This window comes from Amphibalanus amphitrite, unplaced genomic scaffold (genome assembly GCF_019059575.1).
Source record: "Amphibalanus amphitrite isolate SeventyFive unplaced genomic scaffold, NRLGWU_Aamphi_draft 002444F_arrow, whole genome shotgun sequence".
NCBI classification, from domain to species: Eukaryota; Metazoa; Arthropoda; class Thecostraca; order Balanomorpha; family Balanidae; genus Amphibalanus; species Amphibalanus amphitrite.
In genome coordinates this window covers 23747-37873 of record NW_024883883.1, presented here as the reverse complement: position 1 = coordinate 37873, position 14127 = coordinate 23747, and positions in this window count along the sequence as shown.

Below are 14127 nucleotides of genomic sequence, written 5' to 3'. Positions count from 1 at the left end.
TGTCAGCTGCAGCTCTCCGTCCCCCCATAATCTGCCGGTCCTCCGCGCCTCCGTGCAGCTCTCCGTCCCCATAATCTGCCGCTCCTCCGCGCACCGTACCGGGCCGCGGCGTGGGGCCACAGCCGACCCCATGCGTGGCTCTTAGACTGTCGATTGGCGCCATTTGTCACGTGCCGTGCCGCGCGGATGATGGAGAACGGTGATTTGGCGCCAACCTTGCGAGCCGCCCTTTGCCGCCGGACAAAGCCGCATTGTCATTGCATGGCGTGATGGAAACGCGCGAGAAAGGCCGCTGAAAGGTGTTTTGTTGCGTCTTTCTTGGTAGGAGTAACAGATGGCAGTGCAATTACGGCGCAGAGCTGGAAATACTCTGGATTTATGACGACCGGTAGCGACGGAACGAGAAGCGGGATGCAGCACAATTGTGGGCATGAAAGGAAGCTTCTTAACATAAACGTTTGCTATTTAAATTCAAATGGTTTGTTGGATAATGTCAACAGTGAGAGAACTGTTTACAATTTAGTTGTATATTGAACACTGTCTGATGCTGAGCACCTATTCACATTTGATGTTTTGTAAGTGACGCCCATTCTGTTTTCATCCACACAGCTATGCGCGAGAAGCCAAGTTTTAGTGACCCATAGCTCTATTTAGTTTCATCTCTCGTTGGTTTTCGACTCCGTCATATCTCCGTCCATCCAGCCATCCGGTCACTCTAGTTTCTAACCTGCAGCTGCCGGGCTGCCCCCTGCGTGCGTATACTGTCCCGCCGTGCTAATATGTAGAGCGGGTAGTCTATTATCGCAGGCTTCATACGCTGCATCGGTTCTGCTCAAGCAAATGTGCACAAAAATCGAACTTTGTCCAACATTGCCAAATATTATAAACAGGGAGACGAATACTGGCATGACTAGAAAGAAAGCCTATCCTCTCGTAGTCATATGAACTTTATTCTGCAGAGCAACTAACGAACTCACCATCACAATCAGCGAAGCTAACCGACAACCGCCGTGAAGAATCCAAATGGCCAGCTTTTTCTAATGAGGGGTTTTCTGAAGTTCTTTCCTTTTATCCACCACTTCCTTAATTCACGATTGGCATTCACATCACTTGTCCAAACTAGTTTTCGCATTCAAATCACCTGTCAAGGTATGTTTCCTTTCAAATAAAACTTTTCGTGTCGATGAAGCAAAGGTCATGATTCACTCTCCACTTTCGCAGCAGATCGTTGACAATCCGATAACTTCTCCGTTTCAACCGACGACCTTCAGTTTCACCGAAATCAGTCTTTGATCTATCTCTTCTAAGCGGAGACTGCCAGCCCGTATGCTAATCCTTCACACGCGCTAACTCGCCTGGGGATCCTCTGGACACGCCAAGATGACCTCTGAGGCGCCGGGGGCATTCATCTCTTCATGGGAGTTTAATCCACCGCCGCCGCCGCAGGGGTATTGAGGTCGATAGAAAGAGTAGCCGGCCACTGCCTCTACAGAGGGGTGGAGAGGGAGAGAGGGGTGGGGAGGGATGGCAGCGGGGATGGCATAGAATGGAGAGAGTGTGAACGGTGGGGCTAAGAGAGATGTCAAGGAAAGCAGAGGGGGAGGATCAGTCTAGAATGGGTCGCAGAACCGAAAGTCGTTGATAGTAATGTAATTGTCGTTCAGTCATTAGGCATTTAAATGATTCATGCTATCTATAGCCTACCGCAATATGCATATCATACTACTTGCTATTTCTGTACTAAAGCAACATGCCATCTGACGTTTTCAGCGATTATTCGCAACTTCATGAAAGGACAATAATTTATTCAATCATATGTGCCCGTTTCTCCGAAAAGCGTTCGTCGCACCTGCGTTTTTCTGCTGGATCAATGGTGTCATATCGTCTCAGAGGGACCATCTGCGACCACCATTAATGTCTTCCCTGCTCTCTCTCTCTCTCTCTCTCTCTCTCTCTCTCTCTCCTCTCTCTCTCTCTCTCTCTCTCTCTCTCTCTCTCTCTCTCTCTCTCTCTCTCCCCCTCCCTCCCCTCCCTCCCTCCCTCTCTCTCTCTCCCCCTTTCTCTCTCCCTCTCTCTCTCACTCCCACCCTCTTTCTCTCCCTCCCTCCCTCTCTCTCTCTCTCTTTCTCTCTCTCTCTCTCTCTCTCTCTCTCTCTCTCTCTCTCTCTCTCTCTCTCTCTCTCTCTCTCTCTCTCTCATCTCCCTCATTTTCCCTCTTCTCTCCCTCTCCTCTTTTCCCTGCCCTATATTTTCCTCCATACCTTATCTCTTACTCCCTCCTTCTCTCTCTCTCTCTCTTTTATCGTCTGCCTTCTTTTCCAGCTATCCTCCCTCTCCTCGCCGGTCTCCACTCCCTCCCTCTCTCCATCGGCCTCAGCCTCCGCTCTCCTTTCCGGCCGGCCGTCGGCCGCCGTGACCGGCCGTGTCGGCGCCGACGATCGGCGCGCGGACCGAACGTCGAGACCGACGCGGCGGCGCGGCGCGGCCGCCGGTCGCTGGGGGACAGAGGTAGTGTGGCAGTGTGTGACCGCCTGCACGGATCGACAGAGGGTGGTGCCAGAGGGCGGGGTAAACTGCCGGTCAGGGGAGACGCGAGGTCGGCGATTAGTCTGGTGGAAGACTGGACCGAGTGAGAGAGTGGAGAGAGAGGACAGAGCGGAGAGCTCAGCGGCGCCCAGCGCAGAGTCTCACTGGTAAGATGACACCCACTGAGTGGGGCTATCGGAGGCTATCATAGCCCTGCGCGGGGATTACTGAGCTTAGCTAAAGAAGCTGCATTGTCTAGCAGTGCTGCAGCGGCCAGTGTTTGAGAACGAATGGATCCCTTGTATCTTTGACATTTGGTTCATTTTCATGCATCTGCATGGCTTGGCGTGGTAGTGCCAATCGGAACTTGGACCTTTGAAATTCCGATTTTGTCCAATGTCCAATTCGGAATTTGGTTGGACAAAGGTAGCAGGCTTTGGACAACAATGGACAATCACTTGCTATACCTCAGCATTTTTATAAAGTGATCGTGTGTAGCATTAACTGGTGGACAGAATGCTCAGATCTCGATATGATCGACACTTTTGGGCTGGTAACAGCACATTAAAACCAAATTAGATAGCAGTGTTGAGTGTATTGCGCAGTGTTCTGATATCGTTGGACAAATGACTCGCTTGGACATTTTTGGACGGACAGTCGACGAACATTTCGGACATTGGACATACGTTTTCCAAAACTGCACCACTAGCTTGCCAGTGGACCCGAAAAAAAGAAATAGCAAACATATTTTGCAAATTTGCACAATGGATCTATACATGTGGACGACACTCTGGACATACACTGGTGGGTGAATTGACGCACCATATATGCATTTTCTGTTCGTCCGATGTCCATGGAAAGCTACTTTCCTGCTATATCATAAATCCTACTTTTAACCCTCGCCGGCACAGGGGGGGGGGGGATTGCATCAACCCCCCCCCCTAGGGTTTTTCGCGAATAACTCACGTAAAAAGCGGCCGATCGCGACGAAACTTTCAGTACCATCGCATTGATCAATTTTATACCTACCCTGAACATTTCATGACCCTGACCCAAATGACCTTTGACCTGTGACCTCTTTTCCGAGACCATGTTTGGCCGGAATCGCGATTCGGCGTATGCCGGCTCGCATTAGCCGCGCGTTTGCAAGCTTTTCGTGGTTTCAAACGTTCAAACATGTGGTTTGATGTTGCTCTCATACATTAGGGTGGGTGTCAAGGTCACCTGAAGGTCAGGTCAGGTCATTGACCTTTGGTGACCTCGGGTGACCTTGGTTCACTTTTTCGAGTTTTACATGTTTCTAGGCTAGTTTTTGGAGCTGAATTCGAATTTAGCAACCATTTGAACATAAACGAAGTAGTTTTGGTGCCTTCGTAACATGTTACGAGGCTGTCAGAGGCGGTTGACACGTATTACGAATACCCGTCACAACCCCTACCGGTTGACCTGACCTGACCTGACCCGGCCTGGTCTAAATGCTGAAAGACATCATCTCTGATCAAAACTAACACGATATTCGTGATCAGCACCCCGGAAAACCACATAGCAGCCACACTTTACGACTTTCTAACAGGTCCCGATTTTCCCGGTTTTCGGGTCATTGACCTGACCTGGAAGGTCACCCGATGACCTAGGACCTTAAAATTGGGTATCATCGGCTTCCTCTCGTGACGGGCAACACGCTCGTTTTTTTCCGCGAAGCTCTAGCTCGATCAGGGGCCAAACGCGAGGGGGGTCGTACCAACCCCCCCCCCCCCTTGTGCCGTCGAAGGACGCAAAATGGCCTGTGCCGGCGAGGGTTAAGGGTTGAATAATTTATTTGCTTAGAAATGTTTGTCTGCCCCTGTGAAGAAAGTTTGTATAGGTATTTATGAACAATGGCATTGGGATCGCACCCGTAGTATGCCAAACATGTTGCGAACTCTTTCAGGGCAAACTTATTTTTTTCACAATATTCTACGACTCAACTTTCAGTTAAACTATAATATGACTATGATATAGCAATAAAACTATAATATAAACTATGATAATTTATGTTTTAATATGCTGCCCATAGTAACCCGGAGTCATAAACTATAATCGACTTACCGTTTCGCGTCGGGCCGTAATAAAGATAACGGGGTGCACCGTAAACGTGCCTCCTCATGAAACCTCGGCCGTGTCGTATCTCCGGTTTTAGGCCCCATTCTGTATTGTATTGTATTGTATTGTATTGTATTTACATTTAAGAGCGATCCACATACAAAGTGCGTGGCGATTACTGCTCAGAATCCGTATCCGCGGTTGCTAATCTAATCATTCAAAACAGTTGCACATTCACTCACGTCAAAACTAGGACAAAACACTCTCAGGACAGCCTCATCGCTTTTACCCACCCCTATCCTATTGGTCAGCGACGATGTGCTGATTCATCGTCCACGATTGCGGCTTTAACAGCGCGGGCGAAGCGGGCGGGAGGCAGCTGCGACAGGTGAGGTGGCAGGCTGTTCAGCAGAGCTGCAGCTCGATAGCCAAACCGCCGCTTGCCCGTTTCCAGCCGTGGACGGGGAAGATGGAAGAAGTGATCTTGTCTGGATGGTCTCTCGCGGATAGCGCTATTAGCGACGAACAGGGCTGCTAGTTGCTCAGGTTCACGGCGCTGTATGACCTTGTGTGCGATGACAAGGGTGTGGAAATCGGACATACCGCGCGGGGACAACCACCCGAGTTTTGTTCGCAGGTCGGAGACATGGTCAAATTTACGGCGGCCGAAAATAACTCTAGCGGCGAAGTTAAGAATTTTTTGGAGTCGATCGAAATTTTTTTGGGACCCATTACCATAAACTGAAAGGCAGTACTGGATACGCGATACAACGAGTGCCGTCACGAGCGTTCGAATGATGCCATCTGGGAGACAGTGGCGCGCATGTGAAAGACCAATCAACAGTCCCGTACACCGGCGGCAGAGTTCAGAGACGTGTGCGTCCCATGACATAGTGCTGTCAAAAGTGACGCCAAGGTTCCCGACTTGTGCGCACGGTTGCAACGCTGCGTTGCGGAATGGTACTCTAAAGTCTGGTAATTTACGAAGATTTTGACGAGTGCCAAATACAATAAGCTGTGTTTTACTTGCGTTCACTTTGAGGGCGTTAGCGCAAAACCAGTCGTTGAGAGACGCGAGCGAGTCCTCCATGCGCGAGATGAGAACTTCGAGGTCCCGAGCTGGACCGCTAACCAATACTTGAGTGTCATCGGCATACTGAAACACTTTTGCGTCGCCCGCGTATAGCGATAAGTTGTTAGAGAAAATGGTGAAAAGAAGCGGCCCTAACGCAGAGCCCTGGAAGACACCCATGGCATTAGAAAGAGGCCTAGACAGCACTCTACGTCCGGATACATCTTTCAAAGACACGCTCTGAGTGTGTCCATGTAGATAGGCGGCGAACCAGGAAATTTCAATGCCGTGTAACATCAGTTTTTGCATCAGAAGATCGTGGTCAATCACGTCGAAACATTTACTGAGATCGAGAAGGCATAGCATTGACAAATCCCCCCTATCAGTGGCGGCCAGGATGTGTTCAGTGACAGACAGCAACGCGGTTTCCGTGGAGTGCCGGGGGCGGAAGCCGTGCTGGGAGGATGCCAGAAGGTGATTATGGGAGAGGTAGGCGTAGAGCTGCTGATGGACAATGCGTTCAACTACTTTCATGATTACAGGAACTAGGGAAATGGGTCGGAAGTTTGCGGGGTCTGAAGGGTTACCAGACTTGAACAGAGGGTGAACTGTGGAATGTTTCCATGAATCGGGGATGTCAGATTGGATTAAGCAGGTATTGATAATATGCAGGATGACAGCACCAATAGCGGGGAATCCGAATTTCAGCATGCGGACACACACGTTATCGGAGCCGCAGGCACTCGAGTTACGCATGCTGAAAATAATCCGCTCGAGCTCCCCCAGTGTTATCTCACGAAGTTGAAAACTGCATGCGCCGACACGGGTGAGACGCACATCCAAATCGGTGGGAGTGTTTTGGGCTCGGATCTCGTCAGCGACACGAGGACCGACAGATACAAAAAATGAATTTAAATCATCGGCAGATAGATCGGGCTGGATGTCTGGGCCGTCCTTCTTCGCGGCTACCACTGACCTGATGCACTGCCAAACTTTGTTGGGGCCCCGCTCCCCAATTTCCCTCCGTATCTCTATTCGCCTGTCTCGACGCACTGCCGCCCGGACTGAGCGGTTTAGGTCTCTGTATTCGCTCGAGTTGCGGCCTAGATGGCGAAGCGCAGCGCGACGTTGAGACATGAGGTTACGGGTGGCGGCGGAGACGGGAGGAGCGGTCGGGTTACGGATAGACACACGCTTGATTGGGGCATGGGCATCAAAAACAGGTACGAAGAACGACAAGAAAGCATGCCACTTGTCACTGACAGTTTCGGCAGAGAAGACATAATCCCAGTCGACATCGAGTAAGTCGTGATACAGTGCAGGGTGATCTAGGCGCTTAAAAGAGCGAGATGAGATAACGGCGGGCTTTTGACGCACTTTCGGCACATTGACAATCACGTCGATGATTTTATGGGGACTGAAGTGACAATAATTAACGCTGGTGTCACACACAAGTTCGCGTTTGTTAACAATACATACATCCAATAGAGAGCCGGAGGTAAAAGTTGGATTTGTTACTAGTTGATCTAAAGAATAATTCGATAAGAAGCTGATCAGATGTTGAGACGCGCGGAAATTCGGCCCCTTCAATAGGTCACAGTTGAGGTCCCCGCAGAGAACGAACGGAACTCTGGGGTAATCGATGAGGACCCGCTGCAGCTGGGCCTCGAGGTCCGTGAAGTCGGCGAGCAGGGCAGCCTCAGAGTGTCGGGGTGGCCGATAAAGGGAGCAGATGATTATCTGTTGGCCCTTGTCCAGCTTCAGCAGCGCCCACTGCGACTCCAGCTTGCTTTCGGAGCTCCCGCTGCCGGGGATCTTCAGTGTCATTGACGTCAAACTGTTTTTAGTGATGATGGCTACGCCGCCATAACCGCTGCCATCTGGGCGGTCCACACGACTGAGCGAGTAGCCCGGAATGACCAGGAGGCGTTTCGGGGTAGACGGACGTAGCCAGGTCTCGGAAAGCACCATTACGTCGTAGTTGCGGCGAGCGAGTTCGCAGGTCAGCTCTTGAAGTTTGGGTTTGATACTTTGAATATTTAGGGCGCCGATCAGCAATTTGGGCGGGTCGGTCGGCCGGCTGGACTGGAGAGTCCTCGATGCGGGGCGGGGTCCACATGCCGCTTCCGCAGGGCTGAGGGGGCGTGATCGATTAAGACAGCGGATGAGATACGCGGGAAGACTGCGCCGGATAGTCTCGGCTACTTCACGAGTGGTGTCGTTGCTTAGTCGGTCACGCACCGCCATCAGATGTGCCCGGTCGTATGCACGTCTGGCAGATTCAGCAGTGTGATCGTCCCGTCGGTGGTCGCTGGCCGGTGTTTGGCACTCTACACGGCGAGACCCGTTCGGGGCCCCAGTGCCGGAAGCAGTCAGCTGTCCGCTGCTCCCATGTCCCCTCGCACGCCGAGCGCGCCAGCCCGCGCGGCGGCCGCGCCGAGCGGGCCGCCGGGGCAGGGGGGAAGGGTCGGCCGGCATTGTTCGTTTAGCCGGCTACCGGCGTCTCAGGCGCCGGCCGGTCCCGGTAGGGGTTGGTCGCCATGACAACCGAGGACGGTTGGCAGAGGGCGGAGAAGTCGTTAAAAGCATCCGCGTCGGAAAGGAAATAGTCCTGCAGATATTGGCGATTTTCTTGCAAGCGAGAGCAGATAGACGCATAAAAATAACACCGTTGGATGCGTCTTTCAAAAATGCATCAATCTTCAACTGACAATGATAGCGTCTCTACGATGAATTTTCTGGTGGCTTCACGACAGCAGCACGGGTGACGGGTACCAAAAATTTTAAGCAATGAATAATATCCAGATCAGTTCACTCACAGGTCTGGTGACTTCAATGCAGATGCAGGGCAAGTAGTAGAACACTGAGAACACATGATTCCAATCACACCGAAGTTTTTCCCGCTCAAAATGCTAAAAAACCGCGGAGCGGCCGGGGTTCGCCTGTATAGCGCTCGACCCGGCGCGCGACTGACATTATGCGGGCTCGTGGCGGCGGCGGCAGCCGTGACCCCGCAGTCTTCTAGTGCTGCCGTCAGGCTGCAGCAGAGGCAGACGTCTCCCCCCACAGCCGCCTCCCCCTCCCGAGGCAGATGGTTCGTCTATAAGGGCGGACTCGGCCCGACTCTCTTTAGCTGGCCGCGGCGAAATCTGGCCGGCCGGGTGCCATCAATATGCCACGTGGCCGAACGAGGGTCGTTCCACGCGGCCTGATAAACCCGGTGATAGACTGTGCGGCGCCATCACTGAAATAACACAGGTGGTTTCGATACAGGAGCGAGCACGGCAGGTGATCAAAGTTAGGTTCTATTGGAAAGGACCATACCTACTATAAAAGCAGCTTGGAATCGATCAGCCCGGGACGATCGGATTGTGAAATGACAATGCTTTTAGGTACGTACAAAATCTGATATTGACAGATGAATAGTGAACTCTGACAGGACTGTAATTTGTTATAGGGAAGGCCTAAATCGGATTATAGTTGGTTGTTGGTACTCATGAGGCTGCTGAGAGAACAATTTGATACGAGTAAGAAGTAACAATAATCTATCCACCTCATACAAACGATTGCATAACGTGTGCTGATCAATGTTTGACTACGCCGCAAGTTGAGAAAAAAGAGCCGTAATGTTGAACGGATGTGTTCGATGTATAGTAAGACATGAAACAGGAGCAACTATCTGTAGCCTTTATATTAGACACTGTTTGAAGCATTACCAAGTTACCAGCACCTACCATAATTAAACCTCTTTGACATTAGTGAGCGCGAAGACTTGTTTTCGGGGAGTACTGGCTCATACGAGCTGTTAGCCTATATAGGTAAATGCTTCGCTGTCAGCGTGCTTTGTGATTATGTTGGAGACTGTTTGCTTACAGTCCGTCGCTCTGTTCTAATGAATTCTGCCGCTCACGAAAGCTAGTAGCTCAAAGCATGAAGTATGTGAGCAGATTTGTCGTTATATTTTTGAGAGGGTAAAGCGATTCCAGAGTTCGCAGAGGTTGGCATGACTAAGACATACTAAGACATCTCGCCCAAGCAAATGTTCTCATGTCTATGTCCAAGTGCAAATGTGCTACTACCTTGAAAATGGGAAAATGTGAAAAAGTAGGCTGCTTCATTTGTTGAAGTCGCATCCAGATTTAGACGCGTCAGACGATTCAAGTTCCTAACATGTTCTTTCCAATTCAATACATTACGTAGAAAGTTATGAAATTGGGCAAGCGGAGCGTACGAGCCTCTCGGGTCTCTAGTTTTACTGACAGGCAGTGAATCTAGGAATCGATGCATTTGATATTCGCACTAAATTCTAACTGTAAAATGGTGCCCTTCAGACAGAAAGCATCGATTGGATGCTCCGCTGCCATCATTTACCCAGACGGCGTAGGCACACGAGTACGCTGCCTCTATACTGACATGGCAAAGCTTTTATCTGGAGCAAGAGGACTTCCTCAGAGCTGACAGCAGTCCAGCATTTTCTGTCCGAGTTTCGAAGATAGCGTTATTCATGAAGCGAGAGGGAAGAATAAAAATTTACTACCGTAATGGAACGATTCGCCCGTGGTTTCATGCGCTACGCGTTGAATGTATGAGCAACTCAGGCGATTGAACGGAGTATGCCTCATGCCTGTAAGCTCTGAATATGCACGAAATTGAAGAGGTCGTCGGATATCCTGAGCGTCTCAGTATTCTCCCTAAGTGCACGACGGAGATTTTCCCATACTACCCTAGCCAGGAATCGCAGATGTGTTTTCAACTGGCCAATGTAGGGCATGCAGCCAAATGAAATAACCATCAGTATCGGTCTAATGGAATATGTACCGTTTATTTTCTTCTTTTCTCTGACACCGCTCGATTGCGTTTACGATGAGCAGCTTTTGATGGTGAGAAATATTTGTCTTATTACTCTGCCTTCTAACACACGAAATGATAAAATAAATAATTTACATATTGACCTTAGTGTGGCTATCCGCATCAAATATCTATCAGCAAGGGAGTGTTGTAGGAAATGAATCTAGAAGGGAAAGTGGAACTTATTCCCACCTGAGGTTTGGCACCATGGTGTGGGCCTAACAGTTTGACTGGTTTGTTCTCATTGGTTTGTGATAAGGCATTTGAGCGGCAGATAAATCAAATTTAACGCATTAGGTTTAAAACTGACGCTGATCATGATTATTTATGTTGGTAGTAAAAATGTCGCCATATCTTTGTGCATTTGTATTGTTTCATATACCTACTCTTGCATAAGAAAGAAAGCTAGTCTCACCTTCTGTATCGAACCCATGTACTCTATCCTCTGATATTTTGCAGCATGTGCTCGCCTTTGACCCGTACGTTAGCCTGCGTCTATTTGCGGCTCCATACGTCTCTCTCGCTCTATATCGTACGACAGGTGCCCCATGGACTGAGTGGCGTCACTGGCTCACTTGGCTTTTGATGTGACATTATTGGAGCACCGATTTCTGCAGGTTCATTTGCTCGGATACTTAAATACTGTGGTGCCTAAAGTATCGCGATGCATAAGCGTTGAGGGTTCTGCACCAATGGCATGCCGGTAGAGAAGTTAACCCGCGCACCGACGGGGGTCTGCGCCAACTTCGCACCGACGGGGGGGGGGGCGGATGACCGCCCCCCCCCCCCCTGAGATCTCGAGAACGAAGCAAGATAGCGACAAGCAGTAAACGGCATCGGATACGCACGGCCAAGATCTACAATTTTTACTAAGGTCATTTTCAGGTCAGGTCAAAGATGACGTCACAGGGGTCGAAAAAGTCAAAATGGCGGCGCTAGATATGGAGAGAGTTTTTCTCGAATAACTTTCGAATTCGTCAAGATAGGAACAAACTAAGGGCATCATCGTGATCCTCTCGTCAATCCGCATCGAATGATATATATTTTGACCTCGAAAGGTCAAGGTCAAAGGTTGACCTCAGGTCACGTGACCTCGAGGTCATCATGTATATCATTCGATGCGTCTTGACGAGCTGAACACAATGAGACCATCCACGCGTCTGTATCTTGTTCCTGTACGGAGTTATTGGCTAAAAACCTTTGGTGACCTTTGATGACGTCACATGACCTCACAGCTGCCCAACAGCAAAACAGACCTCAAGGTAGTGAAGGTTGATCGTATATGAAGTCATGTAAAGTATATGGGGCCATTCCGACCCGTTTTAGTGGTAAAAACAGGGAGTTGATTTTTCCCCCATTGACTTATAAAGGGGAGGTCGCGAAATTGACCTGACCTTAGGTCACCGATATCAAAATTCCGAGATACACAAATTGTAGCTACTAATGACCTAATAATATCCTGCGACTTTCAAAGGCCTCCGACATCTACTGTAGCTGTGGCACGGTGACAAAGTTGCAAAAAAGTGACTTGAGGTTGGGTCATTCAAAGTGACCTGGTGACCTGACCTTAAAAGGTAGGAATTTCAAACTTGCACACCATGTGTAAAATTGATGAGGTTATAGTCATACCAAATTTCGCGGCGCTACGCGCCGCGGTTTTCCCGCTATTCGCGAAAAACCTCAGGGGGGGTGGATATCCGCCCCCCCGTCGGTGCGCGGGTTAAATGTCGCTGTCAATTTTCAGGCATAAACTGTTCAAAATGGAAATCATGATCAGCTCTCTCAGCTTTTCATGGCTCTGCTCTTCCGTTGCTAAGAATGCTAGTTACCTCTTGTCTTGGTAACTTTCTGCGATTTCTTGTAACTATCATCATACCAAAGGAATTGAGTGTAGCAGCCGTCGCCCGATTTAGTACACTATCACGTGTCCTAATCACCTTCATATTTTCGTTCTCGTCGCCGGTTCTCTCGAATTCCGGCGGAGCTGGCTCGCTAAAGTTGGCACTATCTGTCTGATCACGTTCCGCCTGTCCCGCTTGTGAGCGTCATATAATCTAGAAAACCGGGCGGGGCTCCATCATTAATGACTGATGTGATGAGTGATGGTCCCCAGTGACTAGGGAACCTCTCCCTCTTGGGTTCGGGCGGTAGATTTGTGATGAGGAATCTTTGAGTCTCAGAGAATGAGAGTAAGAGGAGAGAGAGAGAGAGAGAGAGGGGGGGGCGAGAGAAAAAAAAAATCCGGGGAATGGTGGATAATGAGGGTAAACAGATACAGACGGACATGGGCAATAGGAATGACTGCAATGATGAAAACAATCGGAATGACTGCAAAGATGAAAAGTTTTCTTCACGGTGCCTCACCTCACTTCACTAATGCCTCTACAATGTGTTCCATAACCGTTGTGCTGTCAGTGGACCAACTGTAGCCCCCGTTCTCTGCTGATACGCTCTTCAGATGGACCCACTCCTTCGAAAGTCGTCCTGCAGTACTCTGCGTCGTATCACAGCTCTGCGGGCTATCACAGCGGCCTGGCTCCGTAATCTGTACACGTGCCAACTCCAACGCGTCTGCGGCACTCATGCAGGAGATCACTGCCTCGTAAACCGGTCTGGGGATTCGGCTGCTACTCCTTTTTCCTCGGGCGGATACATCTACCCTCTATTTCCCCTTTTCTGTTCCCAGCTACCCCTCCCATTCCTTCCACTACGTCTACTATCCGAGGGAAGGAGGCATCAGATATTGAAGCCCCACATAGCCCTGTAGATATTGAAGCGTTTGAAAGAAACGAGATCCATCACATGTCTTACGACCTATAAGTTCCAGAGATGCATTCTCCCAAGCACATACGCGGAATTTTGGTCCCCCGCTGCGTTTAGTGTGGCCGAGATTATCGTGTTGCATTACGTCGAGATAGTGAATGCATGTCTAAAATTTCAAGTGCTGAACCCGGCCACATGACTGACTGGTATTGCCTGTCACTGATTATGGGAATTGCCTCCCAAATGGTACTTCGGCACAGCGTTTATTTTTCAATGGCTATCTCCACCCACCAGAGTTCGGTGGTGCGTCGTTTACAGGGCCGCCTGGGCGGCTAATCGCGCTACCCAATGGCTCTAACTAAACTCCTCAGAACACAAATGGTGCCGAGCCCAACCCTACGCGACCATTAATATTTGCCGCGCAGTGAACACGGCGCACCAGCGGCGAACATGACTCAGTGACGGCCAACAGGACGCAGCAGCGGCGAACAGCGACGATCATTATTCACTGAGACGAATCTGGCGCAGCCTACGCCGCTTGGGCGGACCCGACACAGCGGGCTGGCTGCAAGATCTAAATCTCCGGAAATATTAGCAAGGTCTTTGTAAGCGCCGAAGCCGCTATTACTAAGACTGGGCAGCTCATTTTCACACCCGAAAACGAGACTGAGTGTGAATGTTCTTTTCAACGCATGCTTTTCTTCGTGCATCGTGCAAATCATGTGCCCAGTCGCAGCCGAAACCAACATTACTTTAGCCGAAACTGGCTGACAGACTCTCGAGAGCTACGTCTCGTGATACACCGTCGTCAATGTCTCTGTGGCGACGGAGGGCCA